Raw genomic sequence first — 19,750 nt, 5'->3', positions numbered from 1 at the left:
AGTAAAACTCATGGCTTGAGATAAGAATGATATAATAACTAAAGTAAAATAAAATATAATACTAACAATAATCAAAATATAATAATTATTATTGTTGTAATAAAAGGAATATAATTTGAAAAAAACAAACAAAAAAACCCAAACAACAACAAACAAACAAGCAAGAGGAGACAAGTATTGCACAATGCAATCACTCACCACCTGCTGACCGATGCCTGAGCTGTAATCTGTGCCTCCCGGCCAGCTCCCCCCAGTTTATATACTGAGCATCATGTTCTAGGGTATGGAATATCCCTTTGGCTAGTTCATGTCAGCTGTCCTGGCCATGCTCCCTCCCGGCTTCTTGTGCACTTCTTCGCTGGCAGAGGATGGGAAACTGAAAAATCCTTAACTTAGGGTAAGCACTACTTTGCAACAACTAAAAACATCAATGTGTTATCAACATTATTCTCACACTAAATCCAAAACACAGCACTGTACCAGCTACTAAGCCAAAAATTAAGTCTATCCCAGCTGAAACGAGGACAGCCCTGTAAAGGTGCATATGTATTTTCAGCTTGACAATTTGATTTTTAGTGAGAGGATAAAAAGGCAACAGGATGATAAAAAGCTGCTTCTTCAGTGGTCTGCATCAGAACTCAGCTGAGGGGGACAGCTTTCTGCAAAATAATATTGATTTTCTAAAACTTAAAAGGTAGTTACGTCTTTATTACTACTTATAGCTCACAAGCAGTCTCCGTCCTTAATTCAAAGTTCATATGTATTGTGCTGACTAGCTTACCAGTAGTTTGCCTCTTGGATCCTTAAGATGAGTGCAGATGTGTTCTTTATTAATACCAATATCTGAAGAAAAACCTGAAGAAACAAGATGGTTTTAGTTTCTAAATGAACAAACCGTGCACTTTCTTATGTGAAGGCAAGCGGGCACAAGTCACTTTTAAAATTTCAGTGACATTTATCAATTCCTAGTCCTGTCAGCGCTATGTTTAGAGCTGTAGACTTGAGAAGTTCAGTTTGGAAGAGGCCTCTGGAGGTCACCTACTCCAGCGCCCTGCACAAAGCAGAGCTGTCCTCCAAGTCGGGGTGGGCAGCGTAGGCAGGACCTTGCCTTGTGGTGCTGGGAGGTCCCTGGGAGGGGGGCTCCAGAGCCTGTCCCCAGGCCCTGCTCCCCACAAGGAATCACTGCTGACTCCTCTGCAGATGTGCTTGAAAGGAAAGGTTTCTTTTTGAGAGAAAACCTGAAGAAATATGACTTTAGATGTTTGAAATGGGTGTAGTTTTTAAGCATGCCTATACCAGCGCTTTGAGTTAACTAGACGTCAAAAAAACCCTGTTGTTTGTTTATAAAAATATTAGTACTGATGTTTATCACCAGCAAGCACTGACTGAAATAGGTACAGCATGTAATATTTCAAGACTGATTTATTACTACCATTACCTAAGGACTTACTTTGTAGAACTTTGTAAGAAAAACACTTAAGAACTACCTTTGCTGCTACATTAAAAACTTGCAGATTACCATCATTCACCTAGGATTTGTTGGCTATAGTTTTAAGCTTGTTGAAATTCTGATTTATAATGCAGACTCTTACACAAATTTAGTCCAACACAGGAACTGTTTTTTTGAGTTCTGCGTGAACCACGTATGTCGGGAAAGAAATTTAGTAAATGAAGTTCTCTACCAGACATAGTTTTTAATTAAACATTTTCAGGTATGTCTTACCTGGTATTTTACTTCTGTTTCTCCACTGAGTTTTTTCCCTAAGAAATTCCTGGATGTGTTGTCCTTTATTATGAACTATTAGGGTGAGAAAGAAAAAAAATCTTTTGATGACTGGCTTTGGTGAAAGGTCTTTTGGTACAAACACACAAAAAAGGTTTCAACAATTCTAAATATATGAGGTAACAGAAGGACATTAGGATCATGCTGGTTCATTTACTAAATGTTTTGTATTGCAAAAGAAATATGATTTTATTTTTTAATGAACAAATTTGGTGTTTGTGTTCTGTTTAAATTAAAAGAACTAGCCTTTTAAAAATTACATGGTGTGATTAATAAGTATAAGATCAGAAGTAAAAACAGATTCGAAGAGAGCTTAGGAGGCAATTCATTTTGCAACAATGTTAGTTTACCATATTAGCTAATAACTTGCCTCATTTTAAAGCACTGCTCTGTTCAGTTGATGAATTACAAAGCAAAAGAAAGTACACAGCATGTTTTTAGTCATCAGAAGTTGCCTCTGCCTAGTAATCAAAATATTACATATATTTCTGAAGACTCAATGTCCATAAATTGTGCCTCTCTCTGACTTCCACTTTGTGTGTTTCTGGATAAAAGGATTGATTAAGGAGCCAGATTCAGTGTTTAGTCTGCAAACTCAGCCTCCAATTTGTGTCTATAAAAGGAGCACAACACTTCATTTCCTTGGTATGTCTTGCTTGTTTTTACTTTAAGCTCTTGAAGACAGAACTTAATACAGTAACGACCTACTCTTTTATCTGACACTTTTTTAATGATCTCTGAATTTCTGTGTATTAATCATTAAAAATACTAGAGTCACCCTCTACAGTGTCTACAAGGACCTAGCAGTATAAAAGTGAAACCTTCCTTTTCTCAAAGATCAAGATATAAGCTTCAGAAGTCCATGAAATTGAACGCCTTTGACAAAGTTTCCAAACAAAATAAAAAGATAGCTAAACAGAGAGCCAAAAATCAGCTGTTCAGAGAAAAACTTAGTGTGACTTAATTTGAAGTAGAGTCAAGTGAGCGAGCTGGATGAGTTTCAGAAAAGGTTTCATCTTGTTACTATCATAAGCAATATTTACACATCTCGTTTTATGGAGAACAATACAACTTTTGCTTCATTGTCCTGCCCTCCTGAAAGGTAGTAGGGACAGAATCTGTATCTTTTATGGAAAACTGTTTCCATTTGCCTTGAAGAAATGTGTCCAGCAGACAGAATCTCTCAATACCTAACTCCATGCAGAAGATCCCAGTTTCAGATTTGTTATTTATTTATTGTTCAATACGTTTTTCAAGCTGAAACAATTGTGAGTTTTTATGTTTATCGGTCTCTTCTTGTTGAAAAATAAACATGAAATACTAGTTATTATAAGATTAAATTAGTTTTGGAGACTGAAGAAAGGACTTCCTAAAGATACATACTTATGAATCTAAATGGAATCATTTTACCTGTAAAATTACACAAATTTCTGCACCTCTCAGAGAATGAAGTAAATAAAAACTCCAGGGAGAATTTATGGGAATCCAACCTCCTACTCCTCTTCTTCTTCTTTTTTTTTTTTTTTTTTTTTTTTTTTTTAGTGTCTGAATGCAGATTTAAGAAGCCTTATAGATACCAAAAAAATTGATAGTTTCATGGGAAAACAATGTATGTGATAGAAGTCTATTTTAACGTTGGTTATAATAGTGCAGTGAAAGAAGATTCTGATCTCAGTCTCAGACTGACATCTGCATTCAACCTTCTCCTATTCTACTCATTTGTTATTTTCAAAAAGAACAATATTAAAAGATAACTGGCACAAAGAGGGGAGGAAACATATGTCCCAGTATAAATAAGCAATTCTCACTGAAATTGCATAGAATTTGGTTACACAAATTAGGGTTGACTTAATGTGACAAATGCTTCTGCTGACAATAAGCCAAATTGACAATGACCTTGATATTTTCATAAGGTAACATCTAATGTAAGAATAGTGTTCTTGAAGGTGATAGGCATAGTATCACAAACAGGATTTTGTCAATGTTACTTATGCATGATTTTTCCAGTGCTCCTTTCTCAAGCACTTAAAAAAAATCTCTGTCCGCCTATATTTGATTCCTCTCCAAAGTCACTAGCTGCTAATGTGAATTTGCAGAGCAGTGCTTCAGTGCTTTTTAAGGAAACAGTTAGATTTGGAGAGTACTTGCTATATTTTGTAGTCATTTACACACAGATGTAGATTGCCCATAGAAGAAAAACATCACTTGTAGTCCTTGGATAAGAGTTTTAAGTATAGGTTGTGGCAATTCCTAACAGTAAAGAGGGAAGGGCATACACGTCAATTACTCCAAGCATGTAATTTTAGTCCTGTGACTGTGGGGACTGATTCTCCCTTGAGTTCTTATGGTGCCAATAGGAAGAGGTAAATTTCTCTAGAAAGGAAATTCAGATCCTCTAAGTTAGGTTCCGCCCTTCCCATTATCTTCTGTAGGTGTTTGCTCTTCTATTATGCCACTGTCTAGTGATGTTACTGGATTTTCTTTTCTCAGAGGAAAACTGCTTGAATATAGGTGTGGGGTACCATTTACTGCCTGAAAGTTTTCTGTGGCCATTGCCAACTTAGTAGAAAATTGCTGTATATATTTGATTCCAAATAAGAATTTTACATCAAAACACAGTTCTAATGGTCAAAAGTAAGTATCTTTTTGCATATAGGTATATTTTGAATTCACATATGCATATAGTTTTGCAGTTTTCAGAGCTAAATCACTTTTAGCATCTACTCTCTTAATCTTGAGGTATCTGTACTCCTGTGGAGTACATAGGTTTCATTGCTATTAAACCTGTTTTCTTGTGCTACAGCTAGCTTAGTCATGCCTTTCTATGGTGGAAAAACTGTCTTTGCAGACTATACAGAAAAACCTTCAGATGCAAAATGTAGTTACTGAAGGGTATAAAAAGACCAAGACGAGCTGGAAAATAATAAAAACAGACCATTACAGTGGAAGTGTGTATAGTCTAAGATTTCTGGAGAAATGGAGAAGCAAGAAGACTGTGTAAAACAGAGAAGAAACTGCAAAGTTTGAATGAGCCATTTTCCATGGATTATTTAAATATTCATTGTACCAGAGAAAGATAATTACTTCACATATAGGAAACTTTTCTGACAAAGGAGAGGCTTAGTTAATATCCATGAAAAAAAAAAAATTAATTTAACTTGAGTTTTCTCTCTCAATGTGCCTAAACAACCATTTTTGAAGAGTGGTTCTCTCTAGCTTGCAGAATATTTAAGTAGTCTGTCTATTGTAGAGAAACCACAAGAGAGAAATCTAAACCCACAAGGGTTTAATATGCAAGAGCATGATGCTGATTTATTCATATAGTGTATCAAAACCTGGTTTCATTTGGAGATACAAATTCATCCCTGAAAACACTTCCTCCATTTCTCCTGCTAGTTTAGTTGTCTTTGCATTTACTTTGTGAAAACTCCTCTTTTTTTAGACCGTTCCTTGCGGTATGTTATCCTGATGTATTCTACAGACAGCGTTGCTAACATTCACCCACAGGAAACAGGAAAATATTGTTGTAGTTTTCATTTATTTTGTTATATTATCCATGCTACATCACAAAATGTGTCAGAATTAGTAAAAGTTACTTTTCAGAAGTATTTTATCATTGTAATTTTAGCTGAAACTACTTGGTCAGCTTTGACACAAATTTGCAAGTACTTTTCCATGACCTTTAAGTTCAGGTCCATGAACTCCTTTCTGCATCTGTCAGTCAAGAATACCACTTGACAATTAGAGTTAACCGTGGCAACAAAATGCTTAGCCTGGAAGAAGGTTTAAACCTGCTTGAGGCTGTTCCTGTTGCTCCCCCTGCTGCATCTCCATCTCTGTCTTTTGAGTTAAGCTCCAAGAAACCGTAATTGTAGCCCAGAGCGGCATCAGGTGAGGCTCATTTGAGCCCTTGGTCCATCAGTCTTTACTTAATGCTGCCAAGGACCCTCATTCTGGCAAGCGGGTGGTGTTTAGAATTTCGTTGGGTAGGACTGCACCATACAGACAGTCACTAGAAAGAAAAAGTTGCCTATGATGCCTCTTCTCCTCTTCCTCATTCTTCTGAATTAAGATACAGAATTTCCTGCAGCCTCAAGGTGGGAGGAGGGGAGCTGAGAGATGAGGGCTCACTCTGCCCTATTTAATATCAGGTGTTCAGTGTGCGGGAGGAGGGATACCTGGGATCTAGCCCTACAGGTGTGACTCATCTTTTGTAACAGTAAGGATAGTCTGGCTGCCAGACAGGACTCCCATCCAGCAGTACATCCATGTATATAATCACGAGAGAAGAGCAGCTACATGCAAAAAGATTTGGATGTAGGACAACAAAGTTGTTGGTCTCCTAGTGAATACACAAAAGGATGAAATAATTAAGCTGCAGTAAAATTTAAGGGTTTACCTTTGCAAATGTATCTGAATAGGCAGATACTTGAAGCTTAAGAAAGACAAAATTATCAACCCTGTGGGGGTACAGTGTATTGTATAGTTACAATCAGCCGCCTCTGTTATTCAGCTGAAGGAAATGGGTGCTTTCTAAATAGGTAATCAGAGGATTTAGGCATTTGCTGAACAACTAATTTGAATCCTCTGTATGTTCATCATCTACAGTCAGATGTGCATGGTATGGGCCCTGCATTATCCAGTATTACTAGTGTTATTAGTGAGACCTCATATTAACCAGGAATTTTAAGACACCACAGAGTAAATATTTATAGCTGTAAAAATTCATGTTCTTCATATTTATTGTTAGTAATAAAGCTGATTTCATTACCTCCACAGATAAATGTCATTGATTATAACATGTTGCTTCTTCCTTTTTCAGCCATCAACACTAGACCATGTATTAGAAGGAATAAACAGTATTATGGTAACTATTTTGTCAGAAGTATTGAGCAGATAATACATAACTTCATGGCTATCACCTTATAATGGCAGAGAAGTAGTGCCACTGTACTTAGTGATGTTGCCACAAAGAAGCAGGCTTGCATGTGATATAGTAGAGCAGTGTCCATCCTGCTGTCTTTGCCTCTTTGTAATCCTTATTAGCTATATTATTCTGACTTCATTAAGAATTGTAAAGGAAGGGTCCTATAGACAAAAGTCTCATTCTCTATGTTTCCCTCAGATTTTCCCAGGCCACTGTCCCTCCTGTTCCAGCTTGAAGGAAGGATTCTGGGCATAAACGTCTATGTGGTTGTTGCAGCTGAATTATTAAGAGAAGTCATAGTTGTGGGGTCAACTAAAAGGGTTTTATTAATCATCAAATTATGATCAAATGGTAATTAATCAATGACTGAATGAAAATCAAATAGCAATCACATGGTGATTAAGCAATAATTGAATGTTAGTTAAACAGTGATTTAAAAATGATCTGCCAATGATTTAAATTATAATTTAGATGGTGGTTAGACCATGATTTAGACAGCAGTCAAACTACTTCTTACTACACTTATAATGATAAAGCTATAGCTGGATATACATAAATGTCACTAGCATACAAAATACTTTTAGGCCTAATGTAAAATGTCGCTTACCTCATTATAGATACCAGATGGCAGGTAAGGGGTCTCTCAACCTTGAGGAGTAACCTTGAGAGGCGTCCCTGCTCAAGGGGGACATCACCGCTGTGCAGCCTGCTGCCGTACAGGAGAGCTCCGTGGGCTCAGAGGGGCTATAAAATTTATAACGTGAAGTGATTGACTCGTAGTCAAACCCCCACTTCAGTGTATGTGCAGGCATGCAGCTGTTGCAGTTTCAGTTTTGTCTAGTCCCAGCTTGGGCTGGTGCTGTTAGCTCCTGGTAAGACATGGCCTAGATTCCTTAGTTCGTGAGAAGCAGCAGCCTAGCACAGTTCTCACGGTTTGCCCAGCAGGGCTGATTTGGGTCAGGCCTACTTGTCAGTGATACCTGAAGCACAGGACTGTTCACTTCCTCAGAGTGGGTACATCCATCTCAGTAGTCATGTAATTAGAGACCCTATACAAGGGCTGAATCAAGGTTGCAGAGAAAATCTGATTTGTGGAATTACCTAGCTCTTAACTATGTAGCCTTAGGGTCACTTTTTGTATACAGCTTATAAACAAAGTAACAAGAATAGTCCCTGCTTCTGAAATAACTCATTTTGCTTCTTACCACTGGTCAAATGACATGCAAAGACATTTAGTGCATCATAACTATAACACTATGGTTTTTACTTTATAGTTCATTATAGCTGTGGTAAAAATACAGGGACGAATTCAGCCTCAGTGCACGTGAATGTGACATTATGGACACGTATAGAGCTGCACTGTCTTACTGCTACATCTGACTATTGCTATATCTGTAGTATATGTATGAGTATAACATTGTTATACGAGTGTAATTTCATTTAGAAATTTAATACTCTATTTGACGTCCCCTTTAAAGTGATCACCACAAAACATTTGTCCAATTAAACATTGCCTTAGACAATAATGTGCTTTACCGTAAAAGTAGTAAAGCTTTTGTCTCTATAAAACAAAAGAAAACATAAGTAGAACACAAAAAATGTTAGTCCAATATTCAGGAACTTTCTAGATTGGCATTTGTATTAGAATTTTAATAATGGGATCACATATATAACATGTACCCTATTATATATATGTATAATGCATGTGTATATATATGTGATACATAAGGTGCACTCCTATTACAGGGGCATATTCTTATGTTTTGAATAAATACTATGCAAATGCTTGATATAGTGAAAAATCAATCTGGTTATTTTGAAAAACCTCTTCATAAGTTACTAATTACACACATTCCCTAAGAAACCACTATTAAAGATGTTGTTCTTACATGACCTTGAAATATCTTACTTATAAAGAGTATAAGCTTAGTTGTGAAGCTCTTAAAGTTCACTTTTTCAAGGCTAGTAGAGTGTAACCTCTCTTAATTCAAACTTTATTGCTTATATTCACTTGGTCCTTTTTTAAAGAAAAAGACAGGATATTTTGATTTCCCCAGGAAAAAAAATACTTGCTGTCAAATAACATTACATGGGACAGCTCATCCATAGTTTCTGGTGGGGTTTATTCTCTCATCCTTTGTGCACTGACTTCAAAGTAAATACATCTGTGAGCTCTGTTTATTTGTTTTCAGCTAGTTTTCACTTGAAAATGATGAGGTGCAAAGTTCTGGTCAGAAACTGGAATTATATCTACTTTGGACTTTGCAAGTTACTGAAGCAGTTTTATTATATGAACAAGCTGATCGAAAAGGTGGCCAAATACACTCTAATACAGGCTTGTCTTGTTTTAGAGATATCTCTTAGCAAACAGCTTTGCAAGAGAAAACAAACTAAAATGAAATTGTACAGTACAACGTGTGTAGGTTTTCTTCCTAGCAATTTCTTCACTGTAGGCAATAATAATGGCAAGAACAAAGAAGTAATGTGATTTTTTAAATAGGAGATGCACTAGGGTTTGTTACCCTTTGGCTTTTTACTTTGTTACATTTGTCTTCTGCATATATATTTTTAAAACAAACAACAAACAAACAACATTTACTGTAATCATAACCCCAGGAGGGTTTGAAGCAGTGATACAGTAAATGTTGTCTTTTATGATTGTTTCTATGCTAAGAAAAAAGATTTCCTCAAATGAAACACTGAAAGGTTTTCCGTTGATGGAAAATTATCTTTAGAAGCCTACTAAAGTAAAAAGTTGTCTAGAAAATATGGGAAGGCTGAAAGAAAACTATTCAGATGTCTCTTTTATGATACTTAAGGTGATAATTATTTTGTAGTCATTGCCTTATTTGTGAACTAATCCAATCTATTTCTGGTTTACCCAATAATGTTCTGTTTAGTAGTATACCCAAAGATTTGCTGAAGACCAGAAAAAATAGATGCATGGTTTGATTCTTGCCTACAAAATCTATTATGATATCAAAACTAAATAATGCAAAGATACCAAATTGGTTTGGCATATTCTGTCTTCAGTAAAACCTTTTTGAGTTTATACCTAATCTTATCCATGTATTTAATGATTCTTCACTTCAAATTTTCAGGTGAAACCTAGCATGTTTGGAGGCTTTTAGTTTCCTAGATTTCCTTTTCTCTTTTGCTGCAGTATTATTTTTCTATATTTGTTACTAGGATATAATTCCCAATTGAGCAGAGTTGCTTAAAATATTTGCTGGAGGATTTGTCATTTCATGTGCTGGTTTTCCCAGGGGTCTGGATGGAGATTGCCTTTTCCTAGACTTATTTCCTTTATCTTGCCTTTATTTTCCCAGGCTAAGCACTTCAAGGTTTCATTCCAATTTGGATATGAAAACTTACATGCCCTGGTTTCTGTTAGTTACTCTGCCTTTGCTCCAGTGTTGAATACTGTTATTCTGAGACAAATTATTGATTTTGGAGCCATATGTAGAGATCTCTCATCTCTATCTAGTGCATCAGTCTCACAAAACAACTTCATTTAACTGTAGGTCTTATATTTGTTTATACAGTTAAAAGGCTTTGCAAAAAAAGAAAAAGAGAAAAACTTATTCTGAGTTCAACCTCCATTTTGATAGATGCAATTCTCAATTTAATCCAATGTTTATTTATTTATAAAATGTATCTTTCTCCATTTCCTATAAGCTCTCTTTTTATTCCTAGGTGGTGATTCATACATCTTAGGTATTCACCAAATCCTTTCCTTCCCCTTTTCCTCATTACAGGCATTTTGGTTAGATTTCCTGATTTTAACTTAAAGGAGTTAGAAACCTTTTCCACATTCAGTGAACATGAAACATCTCACATTTGTTTCTTTCAGTTCTAAATGTTTGCTGTTTGGAAACTTCAAACCTTCTGCAGATTCAGTTTTGATCCCTTTTAATCACATGGTTTTGAGATCACGTATCAGGATTTTAAGGATGGTTCTCTTTCTATGTACTTCGTGTAATAATAGTCTTCTGATATGATGTGTGGACCTCTGTGTTAGAAATCACACAAGTAATAGAGATTAGAGTTAATTCTGCCATCCTTTCCTTCCTCATGTTTTGCCCTTCCTGGACCTATGCCACCTCCATGGAGTTTGAGCAGCTTGAACAGATCCAGAGGACAACTGGAGTGGAAACTGGAGTAGGCAAGATTTTCTCTTTCCCAAATATCTTCTTAAATCTATAATTGGTTGTCTCTACCTACTAGATATGATAATTCTATTGTCTGTCTTCTTTTTTAATTAAGTCACTTATGATCCAAATATTCGCTAGTTACAAATGTAGAGAAAACAGTTTAAAAGATTTAGAGAAGAGAGAGAGTGAGACAAATGAGTACTAGGAGCTGTTAGATCCATTCTGGAGAGGAAGAGGGAAAAAAAATGAGCAGAAGAAAGGGGGAGTAATAACAGAACCAGAGGAGAAAAATAACAAAAAATGTACCTAGAGACTTTGGAATCCCAAAGCATCATTTGTAGAGTGAAATTCAATCAAAATTACACTTTAAAACACAATAAACATGCATTAGAACTGAGTTAAAGTATACCTTAAACACATGCAATCTTGAAGAGAGGCTGTGTTTTTGTACAATGCTTCAGAAGTGCACTGATAAGGACTGTAACATTGTATGTTCTTTCCTAACTGCAACACCTAAACCGACATTTAACAAGAGTACAGAGGGTTTCTCTTCTTTGTGCTTAAGCACAGTAATAATGAATGTGACATCTTTTATCCTGCAGACTTAAATGGAACAAGCTAAGCAAGTATGCAAACATTTATTATCTTGCAGTGACTATAGCTCAGTCGTATGGCAGCTTTTCTGCCAAATTCAAAAGTTAGCCACATACCAGTCATGTATAATACTGAGTTAAATGTACACTCTGAAAAAAAATTTCTTACAAAGAACATAGACATCTTCACCAAGTACCTTGGAAATACATACTGGAAAGAACTCCTGTGCACTATCCAAATGGGATAGAACAAACCTAGGAAAAAAAGATATTTAATTAAAAAGCAGTATACCTTCTAGTCTGGTAACCTTTTTCCACCACTGATAAGGGCTGAGTTTGTCTGTTGACAGTACATATGAATAGAACTCAAATAATCCCACTTTAATGTTACACTAAACTTCCAGAGCTATTTCTTATACATTTTCATACATGATTCTTAGGATTTTTGAAAACCTAAAGGTGCCATCATAAAATATGCAGTAACCAAGGATCTCCTAAATGAATTCTCACAGTTTATGATTTTTAAAAATTAAAAGAAAGTGAAAAAGAAGTATGCTTTCCTAATGTAATGTGCAGGCTTCTGTTTATTTTTATAGTCAGATGCTCCTAGCAATACAGGACTTGTCAGTCCATAAAAAGAATATTAACATGGGGTTATTGTAAATATAATGTAGTAATTGAGATCAGTTTATACTTTCCTCATAATATACTCCATTCGTAAGCAGAAGATTTCTTGATTTGTGTTAAAGGAAGAACGCTGTTTGGTTTTTTTTTTAATATTTCTCCCTTTTCTTGTCTAACATGCTCACAGTTGAAAGCAACATTGAAGACATGATCCCCTATACCCCAGAATCAGAACCTATAACTAACTAACCAAACTAATGATCAGTACTCTCTCTTTTTCCTGTCCCAGTTAGCACTGCAGATTCCATCAGCCCAGATCAATTGATTACATTGTGTGTTGTGTGGTGCATAACAGAAGGATAAAAAAAGATATTTTACTTTATATTCACTGAAATAACAGTATGAAATACTGAAATGACCTCTGCATAACACAGCAGCTTCTGTTGCTGAGTAGGCAGGCGGTGCTTCTAAACTAACTAGGGTTTTATTGTAGCTGATGGCTTCATTCCTAGGTATAATTAATGGTGGTAATGAACACAGAGGACATGAATGCAGAGGAGATCATTGTGACTAACATTTACCCTAGGGAGCAGTTCATCTACTGTATTATTTCTTCTAGAAAAGTTGCCTAGGAAATAGAAATACAAACTTTTTCCTGAGCTAAGCATTTTGGTCTGCAGAAATGCTGTGGCTAGCTTACCAGAAGTGAATTTAGATGTCATGGACCTAGGTCTATTAGGTTATAACGCCCTTATGCAGTCTAGTGGCAAAACGAAGCAGGTAATAAATGAAAGTAAAATTGGGATCAGAGTGAACTGGAGTATTCACTCTGAAGCTTGAAGTTCCCACCCAATAAAAAGCTACAAAATAAATGTTATACTAAAATATGGGCTAAAAAGGGCAACGTTGTTATTTTTGTTTCTCTACTGTCTTGGCATTACAATACTTTCTTTTATGCTCCCTAGTCTGGTGCAGGCTTCACTTCTCATTCAATTCATACTGGATTCCTCTATTTCAGTGTAGCTCCGTACCATTATTTCCAGGTCTTCCCGTGTAACAGCATCTACACTGAACTTTGAACAGGCATGGGCTTGGTTTCTGCTTTCCCAAACTCCCTCCTGCTCACATGCAGTTACACTAATTCTTTCAACACCCTCCTCCTCTGTGGACAGGCTCTGATTTGTACACTTTCATCTTTTCCTCTCCCTCCAAACCCTGCTGTAACACAGCCAGCATTTTGTTATGGGTGAGACCTGAGCCAACGGGCCCTGACACTCACCTGTCACACCAGCGTGCCTTGAAAGCCTGGCCACCAACCAGTTAGGCTACTAACCTCGAAGTAGGTTCCCAGAGAACCCTGATTCTTATTCAGAGAAAGATTTCGGAGGGGGGGGGGGGAAATTGGTAGCATGAACATTGTGCTTGTATTTTTAAAGTGTGCATCAGTAAGCTACATTTTCAAGTGCTGGCTATAACAGAGAAAAAAAGGTGGATCACAAAACCAGAGTTTAAAATGAATTGATCTGAACTACCTTTTTTTTTTTTTTTAAACAACCTACAGTTTAAGCCTTTTTCAGGAGAAAGAGAAAAAAACTCTGCTGAAAGGTGCCCTGTGTGGGAGGATTGCCTAATACCCACTTAAGTAAATTGGACATTAGATGCTTTATTCTTTCTGCCATTCAGACCCAGTGACTTAGAAAAGCATGGTAGTTTCATGTGGGAATATGTATGTCTTTATGCATAGCAGCATAAGTGATTTAATTACAAGCCATACTATACTGTAATCTTTTGGGGTGATGTGGGTATGTCTAATACACTGTAGGAGTTAATGGAACACAGCTCATAATAAAAAGAAAAACTTATGTAGACAGAAGGGTGGAGTTCTTGTCTTCTAACTTTAGGTTTCCAGTAGTTATCTGAAAATAATTTTAAGTCACTGCAGAAAAAATAGATGTTTTAGTGCCAGATTCATCTGACCTATTTTATTTGTCTACTTTATTATGAGATGAATCATGTCCAATTGTTCTGGGGGTTTTTTCATTGTCTTAGTAGAGAACCTTGTCAGACAGCTCAGATGTATTCATATATATTTTGTCAGATCAAATTGAAATGAGAAGGGACAGACAAACCTGAACTGGTTGAGTTTGTGTTGAAGTTATTCTTACTGGTGGAGGAATACTAGGGGGAAGAGTGGGAGGTGGTGGACAGCAGTGACCCAACCCCTAAGTGGAATTTTAGTGTTGCAGAAAAGGATTTAACAAAAATAGCCTTCACAAGTCAACATGAAAAGAAAATCTGGCAACCTTCCCAAACCAGCATTCAGCAGACACCGAGTGACCCTGCAAAGGCAGTGACTGTAGATGCCCTGACTGAAATAGGGTTCTGTTCTCAAATGAAGCAAGTTCAGTGATAAGTTACATAAAGAAAGAGATGTGTATCAGAGCCCTAAAGGGCTGAGGGGAATAAAGGCATCATAATGTGTAGTGAAAGTTAATGTTCTACTCAATTAAGGCTGCTAAACAGGATGCATGCATCTTTATCTATGACTTGGAGGAGTAGATGTTATTTATCCCGACGGACTAGCTGAGGGGTGAACCCTCACTTTGCTTTGGTGGGAGGCAATGGTAGGTGCTGTACCCCAGGAGGAACCTTAGGCAGCTGGGTTTACTTACCCTTTGAAGGAAAAATGCCTGCTGCTACTTTCCTACGCTGTAGCTGCTTGCCAGAGCTTTCACTGAAGCTATTTCTTTACTTTGGTAACATAGCTGTGTTGCTGAGGTGAGGTAAGTTTCTGGAGAATGTCGTTGACCAAGGAACAACTTAATATGCAAAGATGGTGTTAATGCCACTGCAGCTTAATTTGTTGTCATTTTCCATTTTTTCCTGCTGTTATTTCCTGCTTATGCATGTGAGGAAACATTTGCAAAGTCTCTGATAGTGGTTATACAAATTAATCCCATTGGTGATTCACAGGAGCTACCAGGAAATATTTAAAGCAAAGAGAAAAATAGTCAAACGTCTAAATCTGCAAGACTGAAAATTACATTGTGCCCCACTAGCTGTGTGGTAACAAGCACTTTGCAGAGGATGAAGAGTCTCTTTCAGAACAGATTTCAAAATTTCTCTTAGTTCCAGATGAGAGTGAAAATAGAATGGTTTTTGTTCATCACAAAATAATATTGTCCTTTTAAAAATGTTGTGTGCTTTCTACGTTGGAGTTAATTTCTTTATGATTGCCTAATAACACAATGTAAATTTAAAAACGAAATGATTCAAAGACAGAAAATATTAACTTCCAAATATCAAAATTGAAGAGGGGAACCAAGTAAGAAATTTCTGTCCATTGTTTTAAAATGACATTTTGGAATAAAATGAAGCAGCGTCAAGTAGTTTGTTTATTTTTAACCCAGCCATCTATACTGATGACAGAACAATCTCATGCATATTGTGACTTTTCTGTGCTCCAGAGCTTTATTAGGGAGGGTTAGAAATTATGTCAGCCAAAACCAAGGGAAAATGAACTATGTCTTTACTACTCTAGTTCAAATGGGAAGCTCCTGCTAAACTGTTGTTTGTAATTCCTACTTTGCTCAATGATGTGTACAACTGAATAAATCTGGCAAGACTTGGCATTCTTCTTAGTATTATTTAATGTCATTGCCTCACTCTCTGTAAATTGACAGGATATAATTTTACCTGAAGGTCAATTTGTGCTTTTGGCTAGTTAGAGTGATTCACAGGAATATAGCACGGACTACTTAGTCCTTTTATGTACTGACAGGGCTCAGTTGCCGGATCAGACTCCTTAGCAGAAATTTTCTGATAAATTTGCTGATTCTGGCATTGAGATTCTAGCTCTGTGAAATAACATTCTTGTGGCAGATTTTTTAAGTTAAGTTTCAGATGCAAAACCTAGCAAACAAAGAATTATTATGGTCCAGTAAGGGAAAAAGAAGTGATTAAAAAGTACGTGGGTTTTGTAATTTACACAACATGTTGTGGGGAGGGCAGAAGAAAAGAAGGTATGTTGTGCTTTCTCGTCCACTAGATTGTAATAATCTCAATTTTTTTTATCCCAATAGCATTATTCCAGGATGTCTGTTTACATCATATAATATGCTAGTGCTCTTTTTAAGGGGTATTCTTAATTAAAAAAATTCTTGGGCATAATCCAATTAATTTTAGGGTTTCTACTTCTGCCAGGTAAATTATCTGTGTTTTTCTTTCTCAGACCTATATCCATAGGTTTTTCTCATGTTACTGTGTTCTTTTATATGAATGGGATAGTACTTCTATTTGCTGTTTTCACTATATGGTACTACTTTTTATTAGCCAAGAGAATAACTGATCTTTTGATTTAAGATAGGTATTATTATTCTGCACCTTAGACATTAAGATGGCTACAATGCCAACTTTTATGCATAGTCCCTTAAACCTGCTCATTGACTGACATGAGAGAAATTCAGTAGATTTCCCTCTGTTTCTTTGACCACAGAAATCTCAGTAATGGCTGAGTCCCAGGGAATGAAAATTTTTAGTCAACTTCAGCATATTGTATGGGTGTGTCTGGGCTACGTGGAATCTAGCTCTGCTTCCTGAAGTGCTAAAGCTTTCATTCTTCCATACAGCAAAGAGTACATTTTAATGGTTAATACCAATAAAAATAGATTCTTCTCACTGGGTACAGAGATGGTCAGAATGACATTACATATCTTTGGCATCTAAGGACTGTTTCATTACCTTTTATTTTATGCAATGAATACTTAAAATGTCCATTCAAGTGACAACGTAATACATTTTAATGAATGTCAAATGCAGCTTTTTCCAATATAGTTAATATTTTAGATAGTAGCACTGGAGTAATGTAGTCCATTTAAATGTGATTTTATTCAAGGTGGAATTGAGAAATTTGCATTTAAATGCACTGTAATAGAAAAACTTACCAGTTTGATTCTGCATTCAGTTGCATGGATGTGAAATCTTTCTGGAACTTCAGTGAACTCATGCAAATCTGTCAGTGGAAATATCAATGCCCATGAGACCATTAGTGTTCAGAATTTTCTTTAATTGCAGTTTCTGGAGATGAAATCTTGTAATTAAACAAACACTTTCTAGTGACTATGGATTCTAAAATATGATATCAGCTGAAATCTCTGGCACTTTTTTTTTATTTAGAGTGTTTGCATTCTGAAGTCATGTCATTGCCAACCACTTCATAAGCTCTTTACCAAACTTAAACATTTTCAAAATGTCAAAAGCTCTTTTTATTAGCAGTAATGAAGTTTCAAAAGAAGTGACCTTCAGAGATGCAATCAACTGTTTTCAAAATCATTGCTAATTGAAAGGAGTTTCCTCTGGCTTATGTCAGAGACATTGTTAATATGAGATCTGTTAAAAAGAGTATTTAGAAATCATCCAAACAATCCCTAACATTTCCCATTTTTATATCTTTAAAAGTGTTAATCATCAAACTAAACTTTGAAAATGGAATAGATTTAATTCTACTGTTATGTCCAGGAGAAATAAAGTCTGAAATCAATATTCAAAGTACTATCATAACTTTCACTCAACAGAGCAAAAAACATAAATGTAGTTTAGTGGATAAAATCAGGCCAAGTTTCATCTTTGAAGAGCTGTTTTTTACCTACATCAGGTAGGAAGGAGGACACAGATAAATTGAATGGCATATGCACCCTGCTGCTTTATGTTTGTACTTAAAAAAATACTATTATTTCTTTCTTCCTTCTTCATTGTAAATCTGAAAAACTGTATAATGAGTTAAAGAAAAATATATTAGAGGGTTGTACAGGATACCTTTCTGCCTCAAAAGCTGCTGTTCAGCATACATTAATATGCTTAATAAAAAAAAAAAACTTGAGCATGGTTGGGAATGCCCGTAGGAGCATGTAAAACTTTTTTTGAACATATATTTTTAAAACATCTTTGTGTGAACAGTTTCCTTTGCCTTTACAGTTTTCACAGTTGTAGGTACTTAGTAATTTGAGGAAGCAAAAAAAAAAAAAAAAGTGAGCTAATTAACTTCTTTGTCCTAAGTCTAAAAAATTCAGGCAGAAAATCCATAAAACATCTGGTATAGAAAACCTGACTTCATAGGAGCTTCCTTACTATTTAAATGACACATTTGGTGTATGTTCCTGAGATAGAAAAGATTCTTTGAAGGTTAAAATTAATTTGTGGTTTTGAATATTTTATGTAGGGATGACAAAACCGGCTTCTGCACTTGGTTTCCTTAAGTAAACCAGAGGAAGGTCAAGTATAGAATAGGCTTGTGTTTAACAAGCCCTCCTCCATATGGGAACTCTTGTCTAATATTTATATTCCTCTTAATTGCTATAAACTAATTATAGTGTCCATTAAACCTGGGTTTAACTTTGGCTTCCAAATGGGATTTTTTTCATTTTTTGTTATCTATAAACAAATTCAGGAGCTATGACTACATGCACCTTCTACACTTAGAATTTTTTTAACTCTCTTGGTGAAAAGAAACCTGAGAGTTTTTCTTTTGACTCTGTAATATGTAGCATTATAAACTACCAGAAATTAGGTTCATTTCCCAGTATTTATTAGAAGGTTGTCTTTGCTTGCCAGTGAAGGCAGTATCACAGAGCAAGTAGATACCTGTCAACTCAACCTCCGTGTTGGTGCTGGTAGAAAAGAAATTCTTTCGCTATGATCTTCTCTGTGGAAGCCTCTGTTTCTTACCAGGTTGTATGAGAATGGGGAGGTTAGGATTAGTGAATTAGTGATATTAAGTATTGAAAACAAATTCAGGAAAGATGATCTTATAAATGAATTAACAACATCAAAAAGCAGGAAGGGGTTGCATTTTTAAAAATGTAAGTAAATTGAAGCTGTATAAATTGATTTAAAGCACTGTAAAATCTAAACATTTCCTCATCTTTCTCCCCATTTTGGAGGTTGGCATCGTGTTTCATAATAGTTATCCTCTCTCTTCATTACCAGGGAACTGATGCTCGACACTTTATCAAATTACATCTCACTGACTTTTTTTTTTCAGATATTTTGACATACTGCACCACCCATCCACCTTTTCCTTTTCTTCCTCTTTCTTCTGTATAATTACTTCTCTCTTATTGACATTTCAATTATGAGACTCTTCCATCAAGTTTATACACACTATTCAAAATGTGAATTCTTTCTTGAGCCTCAGTCATAAACCAAAAAACATAAATGAGGACCATTTTGCTTCCAGGGAGCTCCATGAACTTTTGCTTGTGCAGTTTCAGTGATTACAGGATCGGGTTTTTTTCCAGCTTGCTACATTGGGCTGATGTAGAGTTACTCCTGTAGGATTTTCACAAGATGTTGTAACACATCAAGAGCTTCACGGAAGAGAGAAGAAGAAGAGTAATGTTAAGATGCACCAGGGGCTGGTAATAAGTAAAAGAATAGCTGTAGTTTGGAGAATTTGTGGGAGAGCTGCTCATGCATATAGAATCTACAAAATAACTGGTATTTCATTTGAATATGTAGCTGTACCATTTGTTAGACTGTGACTTAGCACTGCACGCTGTATATGTTAACTTCACTGTCTGTGAATTAAATTGTGAAGAAAAGTCTCTGATGGATATTCAAAGATGAATGTCATGAATCTGAAGGAGGCTTCACTTTCCAATTATGCTACCTT

Source organism: Buteo buteo, chromosome 20 (genome assembly GCF_964188355.1).
Source record: "Buteo buteo chromosome 20, bButBut1.hap1.1, whole genome shotgun sequence".
Taxonomy (NCBI): Eukaryota; Metazoa; Chordata; class Aves; order Accipitriformes; family Accipitridae; genus Buteo; species Buteo buteo.
This window is presented reverse-complemented; position numbering follows the sequence as displayed.